General features: G+C 44.0%; 1 protein-coding gene across 2 annotated transcripts in view; it reads left to right on the forward strand.

The window, feature by feature from the left end:
- The window catches only part of pde4ba (phosphodiesterase 4B, cAMP-specific a), a 127050-nt gene that overhangs the window by 25437 nt on the left and 80342 nt on the right, over nt 1-21271 (forward strand). The gene's annotated exons all lie outside the window — the stretch shown is intronic.

The following is a 21271-nucleotide window of genomic DNA, read 5'->3' on the forward strand; positions in this document are numbered from 1 at the left end:
GATTCATATGGCCCTAAATGTTTTGTACTTCTGTCACTGTTAGTGTTATTTCCCTGTTCACATGTTTTGAATTTAGAAATTCATATTAACCGTTTAATAGTGAATGATATGTGATGCTTCAAATGAATCTCGATATGTTTAGTCTTCCTGAAAGTTTTGTTTTTCCAGGCAGACTTTTTCCTTGTTGGTATTCAAAGATGAAAGAGTGATTACTTTGGTCAGGTAAAGCAACCATCAGAGATGCGTTGCCACGAGCTATAACTAGGATCTACGCTAAATACAATGATGCAGATCCTGTTCCAAGATGGAATTCCTCTTAGCATCCACATTATTGGAACACTTCCACATCGTCAGCAGGGATCTCTGAGTCTCAGGTGTTTTGCCCCTTAACCTGAACACCTCACCAGAGTGGGCAGCAAAGACAGACTAGCCTTCACTTGCAGAAGGGATCCGACTGTGGGCTCTCTTCAACTATAGCCATCTTGAGCTGGACTTGGCTGCTGTGACTATGTCCCTGGCTTTCTTCGGCTGTTTGGGTCAGGCTGAATGGTCGGCCTGCACACATTTTCACCTCACCAAATATGGCCCCCTTTGCAAGACGATTGGACACCCAAGGTTTATGGTGTGTGAACAGTGTTGCCCTGTTAGCATCCATGCTAACAGTTGTATAATCTTAAAATGGGAAAGGAAAGAGCGCCACAACAATGAGGTAGTTGCAGGAATCCCCCTCTTCCCCATAAATGTCCTCTACTCTCTGCAGAAATTATCTACTGCCAGGGGTTTGGCCTATAACAGGAAGTCACATATTGGTGTCTGTTGTGCGTTGGTTTTGTGTGCACTATTTTGTGCAAGCAGGTAAGCCTCGTCAACTGCTCGCATCCTGGTTATGCAGTAAACCCTGCTTTTTGACAGATGACACAGGAGTGTGAAGTCAGGCTAACCTCTTTGAGTAAATTTGGATGTTCTTCATCTAACACACATCAAAACACGCAGGGGAATTTAAGTCCAGAACTACAGAGAGGGTGGAGAGGAGGTGAAGGAACATGTGCAAGCAGGTTGGAATAGTTGGGAAAAAGTGATTCAAAAGGAGACTGAAATGAAAGGTGGTGAAGACGAAGGCGAGAAAAGACATAGTGTCTGGTTTGGAGACACTGAGGAGAAAACAGGAGGTAGAATTTGAACATGTGGAGTTTCCTCTTTGGGAGCAAGGAGGAAGGCCAGAGGGATGGCATGTGTTACATGTTCTGGAGATAAAGTCAGACTCTGATGGTTTGGACATGGGTGGACGAGGTAATGGTGAAGATCTGGGTAGTAGGACATCTGGAAGGTTGGAGCTGCCAGGCAGGGGTCTGGAGGAAGACTTGAGAGGTGGTTGATGGATGGAGATAAATGAAAGGATGAATAAATAAATATATAAATATAAATAGAGAGACAATTAGAAGACAGTTAGAAAATAGCAAAATACATTCACAAATAAATAGACAGAGAGAACAACAACATCATCAAGAATATGAATAGACAAAAGAATGGGGGGGGGGGGGGGCAGTAAGGGTGAAAAATAGACAACCTAAACTAAACAGCATAAACAGAGAAATGATAGCAATGACAAAAACAAATAAATTAAACAGAAATAAGCAGGAATCAAATGGGATAAGACCAACAAGGATAAATAAAATAGATCACTGAATTCGGGCATGACCTGTGTGAATGGGTGAGATAGAACGGGAGCCATATTGTGGCAACACCTCCTCATTTTCTCCTCCCTCATCGGACCCCTCTGCCACTTCTCCTCAAATCTTCCATCTGTAGTGATGTTTATGACGACTTGTCAAATCAATTAGACCCCGGTGATGATTGATCGACTGATCCATCCGCTGAGGGTCGGATTGTGTTTCTCCAAAAGGCGAGATCTCTAGATTTCTGACTGAATACGGGCCATGAACCCTCCCATTTCCCAAACAGCCTCAGGACAATTTACAAGTGTCAAGTTCCAACACTGAGTGGGTTACGTGCCCCTCCGTGGGTGTCTCACAGGTGCAATAGTTAGCGCCTTAGCCCCACAGCGAGGAGGTTGTGGGTTTCTTCGAGCGAAACCCCCCCTCCCCCCACCTGTGTGTGTGTATGTGTGTGTGTGTGTGTGTGTGTGTGTATACATGTATACACATATACGTGTATATATATATATATATATATATATATATATATATATATATATATATATATATATATATATATGTATGTATGTATACATATATACATATATATATATTTATATTTTTGGTCTTATATTTTATAGTGTATAGTGTTCAAGTGTATAGTATATAGTGTTCAAGTGTTCAGGCTTGTGCCAAATTTAGTGCGATGACCACTCTGGGGTAAAAACAGTTTTTCAAACTGTTTGTTTTAGCCTTGATTGTCCTAAACCTCCCTCTGGATAGCTACAGTTAAAGTGGGCAGAGAAGTATGATAGACTGACGCAGTCTAACTGTAAGACAGTGGTGAGGTTTGCTGTAGGTGTAACAGAGAAGCTCAAAGTGGAGCGGGGACTTCATCAGGGGTCATCTCTGAGCCCCTTCTCATTTGCAATGGTGAAGGACAGGTTCTCCCTGGACCATGATGTTTGTTGATGATATCGTGATCTGTAGTGAAAGCAGGGAGCAGGTGGGGGAAAATCTAGAGAGGTGGAGGTATGCTCTGGAAAGGAGAGGAATGAAGGTTAGTGGCCGGGGTGGGATGGATCTCTGAGGATGTTGTGGGATCTCCTAAGGCAGTGTGTGTTATGGCGATATTTGGCGAGGTGAAAATGTGTGAGGGCCGACCATTCAGCCTGACATTCTTTGAAGCATGTGTGCTTTTGTTGCAAGCTAGTGAAAAAAAGTCAGACCCTCTTCCTTTTGCCTCTAATTGTCTCTTAATGTCAGATAAAGCATCTTCTATTCTCTGTACCACAGTATTACCACCCAGGAAAACATTAGCAACCTCTTGCTTCTTCTCAGGACAGATTTTGTCCACCATTTCCATCACGCAGTATTTAATAAATTCATCCTCAGCAAAAAGTTTGCAGTGCTCGGTAATCAGCGTTGCTACCTCGTTACTTGCCTTTTTGGCATTGTAATTTGATTTGCGCGCTCTTGTAAAACAGAGCTACAGTTGGTTACATTTTTCACCAGGTTTGTTCCCAGTTAGTTTGTTGTAGCTAGCGTGTGCCTCTTCAAGTTGAATTCCTTGAAACCAGCCACAGTCTCCTGGCATATTAGGTAGACACAGTTGTTTTGTATTTTGGAGAAAAAAATACTCAACATCAACTTTCTTTTTTTAGTTACAGTTGCAATCTTTGAAATGGGCTGGTAAAGATCACACAATGCCCGTTGACCTTTGTGACAATGGTCAAGGTTTCCTACGGCGAGTTTGGCCACAGGTCTACTGTTATCTTCTGGTGAAATATAAGATAGCTTTTTGTACACTGGGTTTTATACTGTGGTCAACAGTGCTGGTGGCCACATATTAATGATTTTGTGACGGAGCCTGTGGGCTAATGTCAATTTGAACACGGGGCACATTTTGCCCGCAGGCCAGACTTTGGACATGCCTGATGTAGAGACATGTAACCATTCACCCACTTAATACTGTGAGTCGGAAGCTCCAACCAGTATCTGAGCTCTTGTACCAAGTCGAATGCCTCACTTGCTTGCAATGGGTGGATCTCCACAGTGTAGTCCAGCCCTTTCTCGGGAATGACCTGAGTCGTCATCTCCGGCGTGTGTTCAACTCTCCGACAAGAAGGCCTTTGGTCTCTTGCAACAACTCAATGAAATAGTGATGGCTTTGCATTTTGAACAAATCAGCAGCAGTTACAGTTTTTATCCGTTAAACCCTTGTTCAAGTTTGACGTTCACTCTGAAATGATTACAAGAGTGACATGCAACCCTGATTAACAGCACATGTACAGTAATCTGTAATTGTTTTTGGAAGAACTTCTTTCCTCGCTGTCCCTCCTAGTTCCGTCGCCTGCACCAGAAATGTCCTGAAATGAATAACAACATGGTGCATCTTGGCCACCGCGCAATCCAGACCGTTGATGTCCCCTGTGTGGTTAATGCTGACCTGTCTGCCAGCACCTTCTGTCAAGTGTTTGTGACCTAAAATGCCTTGCCACGTCTGTTGTAAGGCAGTGGGATCCGAGTCCTGGCCGCAACTCGCCGGCTGCCAGCATCCTCATTGGGCTTTTTGTGACGAGCCCTGGCGCGAAAAACAACAGATCCCTCTGGTACACTGAGACATCACACACCGGATCACACTAACACGTTCATCTCTTCTCACACCTCTCGCTCATCAACATGAAGTGACTTCTGAATGTGATGGAAATGGCAAGGGATCAGGAGGAACGCGAGCAGCTTAGAGCTTCCTCTACTCCGATGGTGATGGGATGAAAGGAAGAATTAGAGATTGTTGGCGTGTGACGTTGGAGCTTTCCATGGAGGTTTCCAAGTTTTAAACATACTGTCTTATGTTCCTGCTCGTTCATTAATTTTTCTTCCATTACCTATAGCGCTTATCCAAGACCTAGAAAAAGAAAATGCTAGTAGAGAAGTACAAAGAAGGCCAGATGGAGCTGCATTGTGTTTTTGTAGACCGAGAAAAAGCATATGACAGGGTGCCAAGAGAGGAACTCTGGAATTGTATGAGGAAGTCTGGAGTGGCAGATAAGTATGTTAGACTGGTGCAGGACATGTATGCTAGCTGTCAGACAGTGGTGAGGTGCGCTGTAGGTGGAGCAGGGACTTCATCAGGGGTCAGCTCTGAGCCCCTTCTTGTTTGCAATGGTGATGGACAGGCTCTCCATGGACCATGATGTTTTCAGATGACATTGTGAGCTGCAGTGAGAACAGAGATAGGTAGCAGAGAACAGGTGGAGGAAAATCTAGAGCGGAAGGAGTATTCAGGAAAACAAAGGACCCACCTGAATCCGGTCACCATCAGGGGTACAGAAGTGGACATTGTGGACACCTACAAGTACCTGGGTGTCCACTTGGACAATAAACTGGACTGGACCTTGAACACCAATGCCATCTTCAAGAAGAGTCAGAGCCACCTGTTCTTCCTCAGGAGGCTCAGATCTTTCAACTTCTGCAGGACCATGCTGCAGATGTTTTACCACTCGGTGGTGTCCAGCGTCATCTTCTACGCTGTTGTGTGCTGGGGCAGCAGGCTCAAGACAGCTGACACCAACAGACTCGACAAGCTCATCAGGAGAGCTGGATCTGTCCTGGGAGTGGAGCTTGAGTCTGTTGTGCAGGTGTCAGAGAGGAGGATGCTGAGGATGCTCCTCAGCATCATGGCCAACATCCATCACCCTCTGCATGCCACACTGACATCCTGTCAGAGCTCTTTCAGTCGTAGATTGATACCACCAAGGAGCTCCACTGAACGCCACAGGAAGTCTTTCCTACCTGAGGCTATCAGACTTTTTAATTCCTCTTCTCTCAGCCGCAGGGAATCTTCAAATCTTTGTACTTAAGACCTTTATTTAAGACCTTAAAACACTTGATAGCCTTAACCTTGACACTTTTTTACTGTATTTCTTATTCTCCCTCCTTCCTACTATTATCTATGATTGTTATGTTTTTGCTTGAAACTCTGGCACAACAATTTCCTTCGGGATAAATAAAGTTATTCTTATTCTTATCTTATCTTATCTTATCTTATCTTATCTTATCTTATCTTATCTTATCTTATCTTATCTTATCTTATCTTATCTTATCTTATACTCTGTAACGTAGAGGGATGAAGGTTAGTTGCATAAAAACAGAATATATAAATGTGAATGTGAGGAACCCAAGTGGAACCGTGTGGCACAGGGATTGGAGATCAAGAAGTTGGAGGTTTTCAAGTACTTAGGGTCAACAGTCCAGAGCAACAGAGAGTGTGGAAAAGAGGTAAAGAAACAGGTTCAAGCAGGTTGGAATCTGTGGAGAAAAGTGTCAGGGCTGCCATGAGATAGAAGACTATCAGCCAGAATGAAAGCAAAGGTAGAAAAGACAATGGTGAGACCAGCGATGCTATATGGTCAAGAAACAGTGACCAAAAGGCAGGGGGCAGAGCAGGAGGTCGCAGAGGTGAAGATGTTGAGGTTCTCTTGGGGAGCGCCGAGGATGGATAGGATAGGAATGAGTCCATCAGAGGGAAAGTACCGGTATATGTTTTGGAGAGAAGGTTAGAGAAGTCAGACTGAGATGGCCAGGTCATGTACAGTGAAGGGATTGTGAATATATTGGTAGACAGATGCTGGAATTGGAGGTCTAGACCAAAGAGAATAATATATGGAGGTAATGAAAGAGGATATGAACTTAGTTGGTGTGAGAGAGAACGATACAGAGAATTGGGTTAGATGGAGAAGGTTGATTTGCTGTGGAGACCCCTGAAGGAAAAGGAAGGAAAAGAAGACCTATAGTGCTTATCCAGCACTTGCAAGGCTGCTGGAGCAGCCAGCTGTCATTGGCTGAGAGGCCATTCATTCTTCATACATCTTATAGAGACATGCGCCATTCACCCTCTCATGAATAGACATAAAGATTCACCCTCTCATTCATGTCTCACAGAGATTTTGACAGTCATGGAAGGACTGCACATATTCCATATCTTTGCAGCTGTGGGGTGGCACATTGCATAGCCACTCTCACGTTTCTGAGCATGCGCCGGCATTCCAGACAATTTGTTTCACGTGCCGAAGGCAGTACTGGGCAGATGGGTGGAGTTGCTAAGCTTTTTCTAATGTTCATTGGCTTTGACAGGTCCCTTCAGAGGCAAAAAGGTGCCATCAAAGAAAAAGGGACTATTTGTTGTGTTCCCGCCTTAGATGGTCTGGTCCAACATGTTGTGCGTCATGGGTAAAAAATCCCTTTATACATATTTCAAATGTGTTACATTTTAATATACTTGCTGGAAGGCTGCAGTTTAAGTGTTATTGAAATGTCCAATTAAGACTTCATAGCCTTTTATGTCATTGTTTGTATTTGTTGATGATGTGTTCTCCCCTTCATGTGGTTATGGCACTGACCACCTCCTATGTGTAGGTTTGTCTAGTTGCATGTCATGAAGAGAAGGTTTGTTCTGTGCGTTTGTCCTTGCTGCCTTTTTGTTCTCTGCTTTCATTAGAGACTGAGCAAGTTATTTTTGAGTATTTGATTTTGTCTGGACAGTTGCTGCATAGTTGCTCTCTGTTTATATCGGAGACGTAGCAAGTTTTATTTTTGGGATACGATGGAAGCTTGACCTGGGTTTCCAGTAATAAAACATTTTACAGGAATCTCTCCTCCTCCCCTACATTTTTGGCCTGATCCACCATCCCCTAGCGGCTCACCCATCCCGTCACAGAGACAACAACCATTCACTTACTATTTCACATCTCATGTAGACATAAACATTCACGTTCTCATTCTCACCTCATATAAAAACATACAACCATTCACCCTCTCATTCAACATTCACTCACTCATTTATACCTCATGTACAGACATGGGGATTCACTCTCACATTCAGACGGCATATAGCAAAAGCCAACTTCACTGTCAATACTTCCTGCCATATGTTCATACATACAGAGCATTGAAATAGTGTTACCCAAAGACCCACGGTGCAAAATTACAAAAATTATGAATAATTCGTCACAGAGAGAGACTAACAATCATGAGTTATGGTGAGGTAGATATGGTTAGGTTTGATTTTGAAAGTGACAGGAGTGCGAAGGTGCAGTTGCAAGAAAAAAAGAAAGCAATAGCAGTATGAAAGTGCAGATGCATACAGTTTTAAAGTGCATTTTTTTCATTTAAGTGAATGAGCAAGTTAGTCTATGAAGGAGTTCTTATGGCAGGTACTTGGTGACTCGATCTGTGTGGGTGGGGGGGGTCTCAGAATCCGTAGTATATGGGTGTGGGAGGGGGCTGAAAGGGTAGAGGAGGCAGAGCAGGGAGGGAGCTGAGGTTCCTGACTGCCTAGTGGTCCTTTAGTCTGCTGGTCTTCGCCCTGAGACTCTGCAGTCTCCTTCCTGATGGCAGCAGATTGAAGTATAATGATTCATCCTCTCATTCACGTGTCATACAGAGACATACAATGATTCACACCTCATGAAGACCATTCACACTGGTAGAATCAAACCAGGGACCTTCTCATCTGTGGAGGTTCTCAGTCATACAAGTCACAGGGAATTCTGGTCGAAATCTACTTGTCATGGCAACTGGACTTGAACTTCTTCAGTTGAAGACATCTCATTCCTCATCCCAGAGGCCTCCTTACTTCTGATGACCTGTGGGGAGTTTGTGAATATAACTGCGAGGGTTCCGGGTCCAGGCTATGGTGGCTCATTATCACTTCCATAAGTCTACCAATTTTATAAAAAGCCATAACAGGTCATCAAATTCAAATTCAAATTCAAGAAATTCAAGTCCAGTTGCCACCGCAAGTAGATTTTAACAAGAATTCAGGGAGCTTCTTGCTGTGATGCAGGAGCGCTACCCACCATGTACCCCAAATTCGGTGAAGGGAACGAAAGCTAATTCTCGGTATGGAGGCTCAGAAGAACCATTATGAGATGGAGGGGACACATGTAGTGCTGAAGAAGCCAAAAACAAAGACTTCTTTCAATTTGTAATGAAAAGCGGCGAATGGAGAGCTTCTGTCTCCCAGGGTGAATGAATTATTCTGCGGTGTGCAGTGGAGGAAGCAAGTGTGAGAGACAGAGAGATGAGCTTTTAATTACAAGCTTGTTTACTGTTGTCCTTTCTATCACCCAAATGTGTCTTGGGGGGCCTCTCGGCTTCCCTCCTGTCATTGCCAACCACTCGGCCGGGCGCCGCTGTCTAGGCGGCACCAGATAGCAGTTTAATGAGGAACAAAATCCAGCTTGGATGCATAGCAGGATGTGTGAGGCCTCTGCCGGACTCCTCCAAAAAAGTTTTGTCCGTGTGCAGTAACGTGGGCGTTCTGCAGCTAGACAACTGCCCGCCTGCGTCATGACGTCCCGCTGGTTTATTCTTGATATGACAGCCGTGTCATACTTGCATGACGGGAGTTACAGGCGCCCTGGACCACTTCCTTATAAAGGTATGCTGTCTTCACACCATTGCCAAGCTATTGTGTGTGTGTGTGTGTGTGTGTGTGTGTGTGTGTGTGTGTGTGTGTGTGTGTGTGTGTGTGTGTGTTTGTGTGTGTGTGTGTGTGTGTCAACTCACATGTTGTAGACCAGGGGTGTCATACGTACCCCTCATCAGAGAGGCTTCTGGGCTTCTTCAGTTCTGATGCCTCTCAGTTGAGGGGTGAAACGTCTTCAAGTGAAGAAACTCCAGTCCAGTTGCCAAGACAAAAAGATATCCACACATATTCGGTTGTGTGTCTTTACATGCATCCCTGTCACCGGTCCAGATTGAACTCCTGCCCCCCTGACTGACTGAATGGATGAATGAATGGCTCCCGGTAGAACTCCATACCGTCTTGCAGTTGCCATAACCTCTTTCCAACATCCAATAAAAAACAATACTCTTTGAGGACTGCTAATTTGCCCTGAAGCGTTGGATGAAGCTTCCGTACCTGATGGAACAGACCCACCCTTTTTTTGTTTTTCAATGTATATTTTGGGATTATTTGCTTTTTGGGACATTGTGCTTGATTCAGTTATACAACCAAGTGCCCCTTCAAGCACCTCTCAGTGCAAAAGAGGGCTGAAGTAGCGTTCTGTGCCGCTCAAGTATTTCCAATCGATTTTAGCGGTCAGCTGCAACTCAACTGCGTTTCAGAGAAAAATACAGGGCCGCTGATTTATTTTGTTCAATTTCAAGGTTACCTGAACGCACACAAACACACAAAACAGATGTCATGTGAATTGTTTTATTTTCTTCAACAGGAGTTATTCCCCTAGCTCAGTAGATGTTTTTTTCATTGTGATCTGAGTTCGGATCTGAGTTCCAGATGAGTGGGATGAGCGTTTGACTCCGACGTGGCATCAATTGTGAGAAGGCAGGAGACATCTTGGTGCAGCAGACGGCAGGAACGTCGACAGAGGTTTTGGTCCTATCTTATTTGCCGTGAATCTAAGCTCGTTAAAGTGTGTGTGTAGACTGTACTTCCATAGGGGAAGGTTGGAAGTGAGCACAATTTTATCGGTCGCAAGACGAGGAAGAAGATGTGCATAAAAAAACAAAGGTAAGGTCCATCAGCTGCAATTGAACGTCCCCAGCCCTGTCAGTCTAAAATCTTTCTCTCCCAGGAAAAAAGATTTTCTCTGTGTGTGTGAGAATAAGATTTTCTCTGGGCATGAGCAAGGGAAAAACACGAGCGAGGTGTGCTTGTTCTGGACTTGTCTGTGAAAAGATGGAGAAGTTATTGTCGGTGAGATATGGTGATGGACAGTATCGTCTGTGAGAAGGCACGAGACGTTCATGGGGATTTGGTGCGGCGGACACTGAGACATTACACACGGGGAACGAGCTGTCTGATGAATCGTTCAAAGCTGGATGGAGACGGTTTGATGGTTTAAGAAAAAAGAGCAGCTTCACTCCGTCCAGAAATGAAGTTTAGACATAAAGTGTTTCATTTAGCGACACATTGTAGCATTAAGGGTAGAGCCACTAAGTACAACATGAATAATGCATTTTTGTCCAATCTTCAAGGTAAATGTATGAAATTATTATTAATAAATAAAACATGTATTTCTTATGTTATAAAACTTTTATAAAGTGATTTTTACAAAGTGTATTTCATTTTTTTTTTTTAATAAAATTAATTTGTAATATTTTTAGATTTATTTTTCTCCTTTATTTAAAACACATGAAAACCAGGGGTCTGGAACAGAGTAATAGGGCTACAGTTAATTTTAATGGTGAAATTTAATTTGCCATACCAGTAAATCCACTTCTGAGCTCAGCCACGGAACCAGGTAAACCAGGTCAAAGTATGACTATTTGACTATCAGTAAAATAAAACCATGTGAGCATAGGGTTCTGCCACCTGTCCATGCAGCTACAGCATCACACACCCGTCTAGTTCCCGTTGGCCTCCAGGTCGACGGCGTTGGTGTCAGCCTCTCAGCCGCTACGATGTCCGTGACTGTGGTGTACTCGTTTGATTATCCATCACGGTCCGTGCTGGTAGCCCAGGGCTTTTCGACACGCTATGGGACTCAGCCAGATGGACGGACAGATGTCACGCTCACACGGGACAAAGCGGATGCATTATTTCAGCACACGTTGGATTTCTAACATTTCTAACATGTGCCGCCACGCTGCTGTCCACCTGATTTAATTATCTCTTGTTTCTTCATCCCTGTATGCATTTTCCCTTTCCCCCCCGAGACTACTGAATCCCCTGCCGTGCATGACCCCGGGGCTAACCGGGGGCCGGCTGTTGCCACTGAGCCACCAGGAGGCAAAACAATACAGCTGTGCATACAGGCTGGAAACCATCAATTACCACCTGCCGTTGAAAGAAGCCGTTGTCCGGCGATTGAGGCTGTGGATGGACTGGCCTGTCTTTGTCGTCTCCGGACTGGAGTGACTTTCGTCTGCCACTGCTCGGTGTCATATGATTTATGCGGTTTGCTATTGGCATGTCTTGGGGCTTTTGTGAGATAGAGGCCCCTGTGTGTGTGTGTGTGTGTGTGTGTGTGTGTGTGTGTGTGTGTGTGTGTGTGTGTGTGTGTGTGTGTGTGTATGTGTGTGTGTTTGCATGAGACAAGAGCAATAAGGTCTGTGAGTGTTGTGCAGGAGAGGGGCTGGAATCTGATTCCCTGACTCAAGTTGCAGCTTGCATGTATGTGTTTGCGCGTGCTATCTCCCCTAAAGGCTGTGTGAGACCGAGCAACACAATGCACTTACAGAAAGACGTGTGCACACAGGAAGTGGACGCAGACTCCCTTTACGCTCATCACCGCTGATGTCAGCAGCCCTCCGATAACCCTCTGTCTCCCTCTCCTCAAGAGCCCAGCCTGCTTTGCTCTTATCATACAAATCCACAGCTTGTGTGTGTGTGTGTGTGTGTGTGTGTGTGTGTGTGTGTGTGTGTGTGTGTGTGTGTGTGTGTGTGTGTGTGTGTGTGTGTGTGTATGTGTGTGTGTGTGTGTTTGCAACACAAACCTTTGTCAACCAATGTATTCACTACCCCTCCTCTGTGACCCAACCATCTCAGTCTGGCTTCTCTGACCGTCTCTCAAAAAAACACCAAAATGTGCTGTCCCTCTGATGGACTAATTCCTGATCCTAAGAGATTTTCAACAATGTCTGCAACCTTAACTCTGCCTCCTGTCTTTTGGTCACTGTCACTGTTTCTAGACCATACAGCATCGCTGGACTCACCACTGTCTTGTCCACCTTTTCTTTCATTCTGGCTGATAGTCTTCTATCTCATAGTACCTCTGACACTTTTTTCCACCCATTCCAACCTGCTTGAATCTGCTTCTTTACCTCTTTTCCACACTCTCCAACACTCTGGACTGTTGACCCTGGGCTTTTCAAGCATGACTGTAATAAAGACTAAAAAGAGAGCGACTCAGAGTATTTGAAGGAGATCTACACTGTGTCTCTCCTTAGTTCCTGCAAGAATATCAGCTTTGTTTTCAACCAAACAGGGCCAGATTTCACACTAAGTCAATTGAGACTACATTCTTTCATTCTATTTCATTAAATACGCGTTTGACTGATTTATGGTGGCTTGACCTCTGATTTTTCTACTATATATGTGCCGTGGCTCAAATAAGCTTGGGAAACACTGATATAGTGGATGGTGCCATATGATGTGTGAATGGTTGTGTCTGTGATGTGATGATGAGAGGGTGAACGTTTCTATGACTATGTGTCACCCTGTGATCCACCGTTCCAGGTTGAACCCCGCATCTTGACCAATGACAGTGAGGATCACTCAATGAATGAATAAATAGGATGGAACAGAAAAGAACAGAATGCAATACATTGTAATGAAAGTGCATCTCCGGTCTGCTTTACTCAGCACAAAGTTCTCACACGAAAACCCTTGAACTCACACAGACACACCCAACACCTAGCACAGAAATAGTTGTTTTGGGTGAAAGAGTGTTTTCTAAGGAATTAATTACATTTGTTTGCAAAAAAAAACTAATTAAAGAGCAGCTCAAAGGAGGAAGGCAACGGATTAAAGCGCCCCTCTTAGTGGCTGTTGTTTGCAGAGATGAACTCAGAGGGGTTGTAAAAACAGGTTGCACTGTTCACCTCGTGGAGGCAGGGATAGAGATAGACGCACACACAGGTGGGGCCGCACATGAAACATTCAAGAACAGCATCCAGAAATAGAAAGTCTGATGAAATCCGAAGGAGTGGCGGCGTTGATGAAACAACTGAGTGTGCAAAAGTAGAAAGGAGGTGCATGTGGCTTTCAAGTGTAACAATTAGTTGTTGACAGAAGGAATGGGATGGATAGAAGAGGCTGCACAGTAGACAAGGGGAGGAGAAAATGATGGAGATGGAGATGGAGAAGACGACCTGGATGCTTTGCTGAAACAGCCCGCCATGGCAACTGGGTCAGGATGTTTGCTCTGAGACACGCAGCGCATCCACGTCATTCGCCTCCACTGGGCTGGATGTGTCCCCATGCACGACGGAAGATATGCGGCGCTGCTCAGAGACCATTGCTGTAAGCTGCTTCATCACCAATTATGCACAAATTAGTTGCTAATCTTGCAAACATTTGTCATGACGGATTCTGCTCCCACTCCCTGCTAGGTGGGATTTAAAGATGTTGTAAATGAGATAAGATAAAATTTAATGATCCCCATTGGAGAAATTCTTTTGTCACAGCAATGTAAAAGTTATAGTATCAATAAATATGAATATAACTATAAACAGTGAGACAATCGGAGGACAATGAAGACAGCAAAAGGTATCCACAAATAAATAGACAGCAGGGTAAACAACAACAATATCAGGATAGGAACATAAACAGAGTGACAATAGCAATGACAAAAATAAACAAAAATAAGCAGTAAGCAAAAATTAGAGCATCGCAAGATCAATGCCGACATGACCCGCACGTGGATGTTGTGGGGGCGTGACATGCACCGGCAGCCGAGACAATGGCGTTGACATCAAGCCACGCAGATCTCACTCCTCCACCTGGCGATGGTCCTCCCGTTCTTGGGGAGGAGCGTTTGCACGGCTGTCATCTCTTCCCTTCGATTCTTCTCTGTACTAGAGGGTGCACAGATCTGGTTGCCATGGATATGTCTTTTACCTCAATTATTAATTTCAGGACCCCACTACCCCCTCCCCCCACCGCCTCACCCCCATCACCACCACCACGTTAGCATTTTGGAAGAAATCCCCGGCTGAGTGTGTCTTTGTTAGTGTGTTTTGATGGTTGTAGAAGTTTCCGGCTGACTCACAGTTTCTTTTATGTCCTGCGTTTGGAGTTAGTAGTGTGTGTGTGTGTGTGTGTGTGTGTGTGTGTGTGTGTGTGTCTTCAAGGGGTGTGTCTTCAAGTGTGACGCAGCTGAACTCTGAATCACTCTAGGCAAGTGTATGTTGTGATCTGTTGTTTTTTTTTCACACCTCATTCAACTCTAATAGAAAATAGAAAGTAAAGGCCACTTCGCTCTGATAGCCATGTGATTTCTTGGAATTAAATTTCCCATCTGTTGATGCCAATTTAGCCAAGGGTTTTTATGTGTTGGTGGTACTTGAACTTAACACCTTTTAAAATCACTCCAGAGTTATAGTCGCATTGCTTTTGAGGGAACGGACAGGTTCTCTGTTTAAGAATAACTTTCAAACCTTCCTGTTTGAGAAGACTTACATTTAGCGCGAGGCTCGCTCTCTCTGCTGAGTGATAGCCCAGGAAGCACCTCCCTCATTCCTCCCGCTTCCACTTGTGTCCTGGTTCAGATTTTACAGTGAATATTTATGCCATTATTGTGTCATTTCAGCTTTTACCAGGTAAGCGTCAGCACCATAGATATTAGGACTATGTTAGCATGCAGCCCGCTCTGCCAGGATTACACTCTTTCTGAAGTCCATTAGATCCAGTCCCTCCAGCCCATCTGTCCATCACCCTCCCCTTTTATTTCCGAGCCCATACCTGCAGCGAAAAGGGCTCCCAGCCGAAACAATGGCCAACCACACAGACTTGTTATTGGCAGCTCCACACGGCGTTTGACGGAGGTGAAAAAGCACATTTATCTTCATCTGTTGCCCTCAAACGGCAGGATCGTGTATCCTGTTATCAGCGGCATGTAATAGGACCCCATCTAGGTACCATCAGCAGGTGCCTGAAGGACCAAAGGTGCCTGAAGGAGGTAACCCGGGTAACAGGAAAATGGAACTCGGAGAAAATGAAAGAGGTTGCTGTGCCACTTCAAACACTTTGCACTCGGCCGTGTTGAAAATATAATTTCCTTCCCAAGGCAGCAGACAAACACAAAGGAGACAGTGGGAGTGACAGTGGGAATCTTATTTTTATACTTATTTTTATGACTATTTCAGACGATGATGAGGCTAATGATACCATTAGCCACACGGCTAGGCCAATGAGATAGGACACAAAGGGAGTGTCGGTGTTATCGGGCAGATAGAAGCAACAGACGATTTCTTGTCATGTCCCGGTGGAAACCTTGCAGTTGGATTTACGGCAAGAGTGAACACAGAAATGACACCATGGAACCATCTTAAGCTGCCTGTGAAGCAGAAAGCCTTCCTCTGGTGCCTTGCTCCAAAATGAATTGAAAATTGTCTTTGTCCAAATAGCAGGACTTGATAAAGCTACAGTTCAGTTCCTCTTGTTTGTTTTAGTTTAACTGTACTCATGCAAAGCATCCGAAATGCTTTTGTTACTCGAGGCCCCGGGATCAGAGATCACCTGTGAAACGTGACCTGTGTGTGAGGCCCCTCAGACCTTAGGGGAGGCCGCCAGGAGAGGACACACAACAACGCTTCAGACGCTAAGAGGGAAACATCCTGTCTTGTTTTTTGGAAATGTGGATTTAGGACTGAATAGGCTATAACGCATTTTTGCTGACCGGTGGCCGGGTAGGCAAGTTGTTGAGAACGCTGTTTGTCGATGGTACTCCAGGACGCACCACCCTTCTGCCGCTCAGCTCAATAATACCAGTTGGGCTCTTTCCTCCTCCATGAATTCGCTCACGTAAGTCATCAAGTTGGAAAATGACGAACAGGAACCCAAAATCAACTTTTGATTTTGAAATCGATTTCTGCTACCGTCTGTGTGTGTGTGTGTGTGTGTGTGTGTGTGCGCTGCAGCATATGATGCACTCAGGCTCTCTTTAGAGTTTATAAGTGTTCATCAGTGTTCGTTTTTGTTCATCACGGTCAGGATTCTTTCAGGATTGCAGAATTTAGGCTCCTTTGGTCGGTGTTTTGCCTCTGGTTTTAAGTCCAATCTTATTTGCCCTGAATCTTATCTCACTAAATAACCCCCTTCAAAGACTGGACTTCCATTGGGACAGGTTAGAAGCATGCAGAATTTATTAGTAGCAAGAAGAAGAACATTGTAGCATTAAGGGTAGAGCCAGTACGTTAAGTGATTGAGCACAACATGAAAAATGTATTTTTATCTGATCTTAAAGGTAATTGATGTATTATTATTAATTTATAAAATGTATGTATATATATATATATATATATTTTTTTTTTTTTTTTAATATATTTAACATTTTTATAAAATATATTTAGAATTTTTTATAAAATTAATGGGTAATATTTTTAGATCTTTTTTATTTTTATTTAAAACATATCAAACACAGGGGTCTGGAACAGATCATTAGGGTTTCAGTTCATGTTCATATTCAGTTTATGTTCAAGGATGGAGCATCAAATGAAAAACTCCCCAAACCTCTTCCACCCATCTCCTCCTCATCTTCATCCGACCTTCAAGGTGAACACACTTAAATCCAGTAAATTTCTTTGCATTCTCTTTTATCATGTATTATTATTTTCATACATTTTTTGTTATTAAAAAACAAGTAACAAAACTTGAAGTCTGTAACAAATTGATAACATATCGATTCATTTAAAAATTAGTTATTAGTTATCCGTTAAACTCCTAAATATCCACTGTACATCAATTCTGGCCGCTGGAAATCCCGTATATGCCGTTTCTGTGGAGGTTCTCATGATCTCAATTTTCTTGTTGTGGCAACTGGACTTGGATTTCTTCACTTGGAGACATTTCAGCCACCATTCGAGACATCTCTTCAGTTCCTCAGAACTTCTTCAAGTCCAGTTGCAACAACAAGAAGATTTCAAGAAGAATCCATATATGGCATTGTTTGTCCTAAACATACGTCTTCTAAGTTCTCATTGTGTCCCTCTGGGTCAGGTGTTGGTGCCTGCAGGTCAACCCCACGGAGATCTTGGTGGACTATCAGTCATCTCACTGGTGAGCCCCGACAGGGACACAATGTCAGACCAAGTCTGAGTGGGGGAAGTGTCAACCTGGGTGTAGTCTCCTTGCGACCCACAGTGAGGAAGTGAATCCTTGTTTTGAGTCACTCTGGGGGCTTTTTTAATTTTTGAAGGCCTGGCGAGTGGAAACACGCTGAGGATTCAAGACAAGTTAGAGGATCCCAGTCTCGTCACCTGATCCTCCTTCTTGCTGCTCCTTTCACTGTCAATCATCTGCCTCCATCTAAGGTCTTCCTCTAGACCTCCTGCCTGGCAGTTCCAACCTCAGCATCCTTCTACCCAGATCTTCACCAATCCTTCCATCAGTCTGACTTTATCTCCCGAACAGCTTTGCATCCTTTCCCTTTGATGGACTCATTCATGATCCCCGCCATTCCACTCCCTCCCCAAAGATGAAACTCCACATCTTCTTGAGCTGCCTCCAACTCTAATTCTTTCTCCTCCTCACCCAAGCATGAATTGTGGGCAAAACAATTCATACTTGGGTGCCTGCATGCCGCTGTGTACTTTCCCCTTGGTTTCCTCGGCACCGTGGTTGTAGATGGGAGGCGCCATCACACTGGTGTTTTTAAGATAAGATAAACTTTATTGATACCCATAGGGGGAATTTCTTTGGCTACAGCAGCTTAACAGTTGTAGAATAAATAAATAACAATATAAATATAAATAGAGAGACAATTAGAAGACATTTAAAAGATAGCAAAAGGCATACACAAATAAATAGATAGCTGTGAACAACAACAACAATTTCAAGGATAAGAAATAGACAACAGGATAAAATAAAAAAATAAAAAAAACAGCAAGGGTGAGAATAGACAACCAAAATGACAACAATAACTATAGGAACATAAACAGAGTGACAATTACAATGACAAAAATAAACAAAAATAACCAGGATGGGCTGAGACCAACAGGGATAAAAATAGACAACAGAGTTAGGGCATGACACGTGTGAATGGGTAAGGTAGTGAGGTGGTGGTAGCACAGATGCCCCTCTGGCTGGTCAGAGTTGTGTGCGGTCCAGACTGCTGTTATACAGTCTGATGGCTGTGGGTATAAAGAATTGTCTGAAGCGTTCAGTCCTGCACCAAGGTGGGATGAGCCCTTGGCTGAATGAGCTGCCCATCAGCCACAGCTCATCATGCAGGGGGTTGGAAGGATTGTCCAGGATAGCTTCCAGTTTGTCCTTCACCGTCTCCACAGCCACTGATTGAAGATGGGTCAGGTTCAGTCCCACCACCTACCGGGCTTTCCTCACTAGCTTGTTGAGCTTGTTGACCTCACCAGTCCAGGCACCGCCCCACCAGCACACTAAAGAAAAGAAAGTTTTGACCGGTCGGGCTGAATATCAGGGGGGAGGCAGGGGCTGCACGCCCCTACGCTTCTCAAACACTGACTACACCTGGTTTGTATGCTATAACTCAGCATGGTTGGGTGAAATCCCATCACACACACCCTGGTGGAACTGTGCGCGTGTGTGTGTGTGTGTATGTGTGTGTGTGTGTGTGTGTGTGTGTGTGTGTGTGTGTGTGTGTGCATTGGAGCATTGGATTGTGCTGACTCTACAGCCAAAAGATAACCAAACACACAGCCCTCTTTCTGATAAATGTTTGGTTATACACAGCGAAGTGGTAGAAGATAGGGATGGCAGCAAGACAGATATTCTGCATCTCCTGCTCTTAGAACATCCAGTGTGGCAGCAGGTCTTCTATCTTATCTGCACACACACACACTAACATTTGAGTTTGACCAGGGCCAGAAGAAGGTGTCGCTGTGTTAAAGCAACATTTGATAATTTTACCCCATCCAGACAATGTTTCGCTATTACAACACAAAACTTTGACGCTGTGTCTAGCTCTTCCACCTCACAGCCAGAAGGTTCCTGTTTGGATTCCCTTTCTCTGTGAAGTCTCCATATTCTCCATATGCCTGCGTGGGGTTCTTCAGGGTTCTCCAGGTTCCTCCAGAAGTCCATACACATGCAGGAGGTTCACCTTAAAATTGTCCAGACGAGTGAATGAGAGGGCAAATGGTGGGAGTGCTGGAATGGGAACAAATGAATGAATTAATGAATTGAACAAAATTGAGTGGAAAGCATTTTGAATCTGCGAGGTGTTGTGATGTGACCGTTTATCGATGTTAAACCCTGTGAGTGTTTTCCTTTTCATGTCCAAGCTTGGCACCCCCAACCCAGTCAGGTCTAATAGACTTTTATCTGCACCCTGTGGATTTATGATATAGCCCATCTTCTTGGGAGGCGTCGTCCACAGCATGATATTTAGGATGCTCGATGCCATTGCCTCGCCAGTCACCCTCTCAGTTCACATCCTCTGTTAGCCACGGCTCAGTCCTTTCTAAACAGAGACAACGATTCGCCCGGTGGACCATCTCGCATGCCGTGTACAGTCCTCTGGTGACGTGGGAGATGGGTAAACGCTGCCCCCCGGTGGGTGTGGTTATGAAGCGCCAGTTTCTCCCAAGGAAGCTCCCTGACCTGATTTTGGGTTTACAGCGCAGAGACGATAAGGAAGTGTCCTTCGGGCTATGACGGTGTGACACTGCAGGGGAAAAGATGGCGGAAGGCGTGACCTGGCTTTGAAGGCCTGCCCTGGGAGGAAGTCATTTGGCTGTGGTTTCACAAGCATCAACAGGTTTTTACAGTAAAGACATTTCTTTGTAGCACTTTGTTCACAATGCCTGGGGAGTCGTTAGGATTTGTGTAACATTACCTTTCATTGGATGAAAACGCACCTCATTCAACGGCATTCTAAACTGACTGGATTCAAAGAATTGAAATCATCATAAATGAAAGCTGTAACTGCAGATTTGTGTTTCTCGGAGGATGGAGTTAAAAATATTATGGATCAGTTTAAAGAGCACAACAGGGGTGCAGAGGTCAGAGCTTCAGCCTCACAGCCAGAAGCTTCCTGGTCAGTTCCCAAAAGGGAACCTTTCTGGATTTCATTCTTTGACGTATATGACATGTGAATGACGGGGTTAATGATTGTATAAATCAATGTGATGTGTCAATGTGAGGGTGAATTTATCTATATGATTGGTGAATGGCTGAATGCATAGTTGTATGCCTATATGATGAGATGATGTGTGACTGAGTAAGTGAATGATTGTATAATATAATATAATATACATATGTATGTATGTACATATATTATGTGTCAATGCAAAGGTGAATGGATATATGTATCTATATGATTTGTGAATGAGGGAATGCATGGTTTTATTTCCATATAATGCATGAATGAATGCTTGTATCTTTCTGATATGTGAATGACAGGGTGAACAGTTGTTTGAATATATGTTATGTGAATGAGAGTGCGAATGGTTGTATGTCTCTTTATGATATGTGAATGAGAGGGTGAATGGTTGTATGTCTATATAATGTGTGAATGAAGGACTGAGCAATTTTATATATATATGATGTGTGAATGAGAGGGTGAATGGTAGCATGTGTCTTTTTAACTCGTCAATTGATTGAGTGAATTATTGCATATATGTATATGACGTGCGCATGCAAGGGTGAATGGGTGACTTTATCTATCAATTTGTGAATTACTGAATGCTTGGTTTTATGTCTATATAATGAGGGGGTGTATGGCTGTATGTCTCGTTTTGCTGTATGAATGATATTAAAGGTTGAATTGGTTGTATGGTTGTATGTCTCTACATGACGTGTGAATGAGTGTATGAATGATTGTATAAATGATGTGTCAATGCGAGGGTGAATGTTGTATATTTCTTTATGGGATGGTCTCTGTCGCCGCCACCTCTCGCATAATGGCTGAGTGGTCACCTCCAGCACCCTGACAACCCTGATAGCA

This window comes from Fistularia commersonii, chromosome 16, assembly GCF_037954325.1.
Source record: "Fistularia commersonii isolate RoL2024-O1a breed Wild chromosome 16, RoL_Fcom_v1.0, whole genome shotgun sequence".
NCBI classification, from domain to species: domain Eukaryota; kingdom Metazoa; phylum Chordata; class Actinopteri; order Syngnathiformes; family Fistulariidae; genus Fistularia; species Fistularia commersonii.